Here is a 5,194-nt window from a genome sequence, read left to right as displayed (position 1 = left end):
CACCAGGTCTACCCAGGGCATGCTGCGGACACCAGGTCTACCCAGCCATGAAACGGGCAACAGGTCTACTCACGGCTTGCTGCGGACAACAGGTCTACCCAGCCATGAAACGGGCAACAGGTCTACCAAGCTGCGGACACCAGGTCTACCCAGGGCATGCTGCGGACACCAGGTCTACCCACGGCTTGCTGCGGACACCAGGTCTACCCAGCCATGAAACGGGCAACAGGTCTACCAAGCTGCGGACACCAGGTCTACCCAGGGCATGCTGCGGACAACAGGTCTACCCACGGCTTGCTGCGGACAACAGGTCTACCCAGCCATGAAACGGGCAACAGGTCTACCAAGCTGCGGACACCAGGTCTACCCAGGGCATGCTGCGGACACCAGGTCTACCCAGCCATGAAACGGGCAACAGGTCTACTCACGGCTTGCTGCGGACACCAGGTCTACCCAGCCATGAAACGGGCAACAGGTCTACCAACTCAATGCTGCGGACACCAGGTCTACCCAGCCATGAAACGGGCAACAGGTCTACCAAGCTGCGGACACCAGGTCTACCCAGGGCATGCTGCGGACACCAGGTCTACCCACGGCTTGCTGCGGACACCAGGTCTACCCAGCCATGAAACGGGCAACAGGTCTACCAAGCTGCGGACACCAGGTCTACCCAGGGCATGCTGCGGACACCAGGTCTACCCACTCAATGCTGCGGACAACAGGTCTACCCAGCCATGAATCGGGCAACAGGTCTACCAAGCTGCGGACACCAGGTCTACCCACGGCTTGCTGCGGACAACAGGTCTACCCAGCCATGAAACGGCACCAGGTCTACTCACGGCTTGCTGCGGACACCAGGTCTACCCAGCCATGAAACGGGCAACAGGTCTACCAAGCTGCGGACACCAGGTCTACCCAGCCATGAAACGGGCAACAGGTCTACCAACTCAATGCTGCGGACAACAGGTCTACCCAGCCATGAAACGGGCAACAGGTCTACCAAGCTGCGGACACCAGGTCTACCCACGGCTTGCTGCGGACACCAGGTCTACCAACTCAATGCTGCGGACACCAGGTCTACCCAGCCATGAAACGGGCAACAGGTCTACCAAGCTGCGGACACCAGGTCTACCCACGGCTTGCTGCGGACAACAGGTCTACCCAGCCATGAAACGGGCAACAGGTCTACCAAGCTGCGGACACCAGGTCTACCCAGGGCATGCTGCGGACGCCAGGTCTACCCAGCCATGAAACGGGCAACAGGTCTACCAAGCTGCGGACACCAGGTCTACCCAGGGCATGCTGCGGACACCAGGTCTACCAACTCAATGCTGCGGACACCAGGTCTACCCAGCCATGAAACGGGCAACAGGTCTACCAAGCTGCGGACACCAGGTCTACCCAGGGTATGTAGCGGACACCAGGTCTACCAACTCAATGCTGCGGACAACAGGTCTACCCAGCCATGAAACGGGCAACAGGTCTACCAAGCTGCGGACACCAGGTCTACCCACGGCTTGCTGCGGACAACAGGTCTACCCAGCCATGAAACGGGCAACAGGTCTACCCACTCAATGCTGCGGACAACAGGTCTACCCAGCCATGAAACGGGCAACAGGTCTACCAAGCTGCGGACACCAGGTCTACCCAGGGCATGCTGCGGACAACAGGTCTACCCAGCCATGAAACGGGCAACAGGTCTACTCACGGCTTGCTGCGGACAACAGGTCTACCCAGCCATGAAACGGGCAACAGGTCTACCAAGCTGCGGACACCAGGTCTACCCAGGGCATGCTGCGGACACCAGGTCTACCCAGCCATGAACCGGGCAACAGGTCTACTCACGGCTTGCTGCGGACACCAGGTCTACCCAGCCATGAAACGGGCAACAGGTCTACCAAGCTGCGGACACCAGGTCTACCCAGCCATGAAACGGGCAACAGGTCTACCAAGCTGCGGACACCAGGTCTACCCAGGGCATGCTGCGGACACCAGGTCTACCAACTCAATGCTGCGGACAACAGGTCTACCCAGCCATGAAACGGGCAACAGGTCTACCAAGCTGCGGACACCAGGTCTACCCAGGGCATGCTGCGGACACCAGGTCTACCAACTCAATGCTGCGGACAACAGGTCTACCCAGCCATGAAACGGGCAACAGGTCTACCAAGCTGCGGACACCAGGTCTACCCACGGCTTGCTGCGGACACCAGGTCTACCCAGCCATGAAACGGGCAACAGGTCTACCAAGCTGCGGACACCAGGTCTACCCAGGGCATGCTGCGGACACCAGGTCTACCCACGGCTTGCTGCGGACCACAGGTCTACCCACTCCAAGCTGCGGACACCAGGTCTAACTACTCCATTACGCGGACAACAGGTCTACCCACTCCATGCGGCGGACAACATGTCTACCCGCTCCATGCTGCGGACACCAGGTCTGCCCACGCCGTGATGCGGACCACAGGTCTACCTTCGCCATGCTGCACGCAGCCCGGGTCGCACCGGAGCTAGGTAGACCCGGTCGCCGCGGCCGTCGCAGCGCCCTCGCCCTCGACGGCGGACCCACGCCGCCGGTCCCGGAGGCGGGTAGACCTGGTCGCCGCGGCCACGGCGGCCGCCCATCCCGGAGCCCAGTAGACCTGGCCGCCGCGGGACCGGCCAAGTTTCCCGGAGTCGTGTAGACCTGGTCGTCGCGGCCACGGCCGCCGCCGCTGCGCCTTCGCCGGCGACGGCGGTCCCACGCCACCGGCCCCGGAGCCGCGTCGACCTGGCCGCCGCGGGACGGGCCACGTTTCGCGGATCCGGGTAGACGAGGCATCCTTGTACCATCTCGGAGCCGGGGAAACCCCACAGCCTCTTAACGCTCCGGAGCCCAAGTGCTCCAGCAGCCTTGCCCCGCCCGGCAGAATCGATTTCAAGACCAAGACATATTTTCGACAACATTTTATTTCATCATTTCATTTCATTTCTTTTCATTTCATTTTATTATTTTATTTTATTTCGTTTTGTTTTGTTTTGTTTTGTTTTGTTTTGATTTGATTTGATTTGATTTGTTTCATTTCCTCTTTGCCTTTTTTGAATGATTGCCTCTTCTATTTACTCGGAAAGAAAATCTTTTCCGGAAAACAAAACTCTTGCCAAATCTTATTTGTGATCCCTTTGGGCCCACAGCCGAGCTGACGGAGGGCCTGTGCCCGGTTCTCGCCCTGCTGACACACTGACCCCCCCAAACGGCGTCCTCCCTACCCCACGCCTCCTCCCCCGTCCCCCAGAGACCCTACCTACAGAGCCCCCCCCCCCCACAAAACAGAACCTCACGGGCCGCAGCACAGCCAGGGGAAGCACGTACGTGCAGCGAAACTCGGCCCAAAGCCGCCGCGCCCTGGCACAACTCGCCCTGCCCCTTCCCGCCCCACGGAGGCGGCTGCATCGAGGCGACCGGCGCCGCCGTCGGCAAGCGGGTGGCCGCTTTCGGGCCGGTTCTTCCGCGGAAGGTCTGCAGAGCTCTTGGGGCCTCGGCGCGGGTTTGGGGGGCCGTGAGGGCTCGCTGTCGAGGCGCCCGGGGCCGGCACGAAGCCGCCTGCCCTCTCCCTGTCCCTGCCCCGTCTTCCGCAGCCACCCATTAACGCTGGGGGCGAGCCCGCCCTCCGCCATCAACCTCCCATGCAGCGCTTTCAGACTTTCCCCGCCCCTGCCCATTGTCGGCTGGGGGCGCCCTGCCCCCCGCCGTCAGCCTCCCTGGCAGCGCTTTCAGACTCTCTCGGGCCCCTGCCCATTGTCGGCTGGGGGCGCCCCGCCCCCCGCCCTTAGCCTCCCTGGCAGCGCTTTCAGACTGCCTCGGGCCCTGCCCATTGTCGGTTGGGGGCGCCCCGCCCCCCGCCCTCAGCCTCCCTGGCAGCGCTTTCAGACGGTCTCGTGCCCTGCCCATTGTCGGTTGGGGGCGACCCCGCCCTCCGCCATCAGCCTCCCTGGCAGCGCTTTCAGACTGCCTCGGGCCCTGCCCATTGTCGGTTGGGGGCGACCCCGCCCTCCGCCATCAGCCTCCCTGGCAGCACTTTCAGCCTCTTCCTGCCCCCGCCCACGGTCCCACCGGGCAGTTTACACGGCGGCGGCGGGAGGCTGATGCCGAGGTCGGCAGGCGGAGAGCCTGGTGCACAAGCAGGGATGGCGGCGGGATGATTGGCGCCGTCTGTCCCTGGCCAAAGAAGCTCTCTGTTCAGCTTTCTCGGAGCCTTTTGCTTGGGTGGCGTTCCTTCCTCCTCCGCCCCGGCGCCGCTCAAGCCTGCGGCAGGGCGGCAGCGCGGCGGGTGGGCGGCCGGGGGGAGGGGGGAGGGGGGGGGGAGGGAGGGAGCGCGCGAGCGAGCGAGCGAGCGAGCGCGCTGCAGAAATGAAGCCCGGAGCAGGGCCGCGGTCCATTCGAGCACGGGGAGGGGGCGCGACAACGCTGCCTGCTCCTGTCGGGGAGCGCTTGGGGAAGTGGGGTGCCGGCACCATGACGGCGGAGCGGACAGGGGCCGCGGCTGGGGAAGAGGCCGGCGGAGCTCGCCAGTGGATGCTGGCGCACGGAGCCGGCAGGGACACCTGGGCACGGCTGGGACCGAAAGTCGCCCGCCTTCACGCCCCGCCTTTCGCCGGGGGGAAGAAGACGCGAGAGCAGGGCTGCCTGCTGGGCTGCCAGTGCCCGCGGTCATGCCGGACGTGCAGGCCGACCGCCGAAGGCGTGCTCGCCGCTGCAGAGACGACAAGGGGGCCGCACGTCCGATGGAAGAGACGGGGCGCCATCGCGCGGCGGCCGGGCTGCAAGGCCGGCCGACGGTAACAGGACTACCACGCCGCGGGCGGCCACAGACAAAGACCGGCCGAGGGCAACAGGTCTACCCAGCATTATGCCGGCCGGTACCAGGGCCGGCCGAGGGCAACAGGTCTACCCAGCATTAGGCCAGCCGGAAAGACGGCCGGCAGAGGGCAACAGGTCTACCCAGCATTAGGCCGCCACGTCCAAAGGCCGGCCGAGGGCAACAGGTCTACCCAGCATTCGGCTGGCCGGTAACACGGCGGGCCGAGGGCAACAGGTCTACCCAGCATTAGGCCGGCCGGTAACACTGCCGGCCGAGGGCAACAGGTCTACCCAGCATTAGGCCGCCACGTCCAAAGGCCGGCCGAGGGCAACAGGTCTACCCAGCATTAGGCC

Source organism: Sturnus vulgaris, unplaced genomic scaffold (assembly GCF_052056855.1).
Source record: "Sturnus vulgaris isolate bStuVul1 unplaced genomic scaffold, bStuVul1.hap1 Scaffold_157, whole genome shotgun sequence".
Classification (NCBI taxonomy): domain Eukaryota; kingdom Metazoa; phylum Chordata; class Aves; order Passeriformes; family Sturnidae; genus Sturnus; species Sturnus vulgaris.
Note: the sequence above shows the minus strand (reverse complement) of the source record.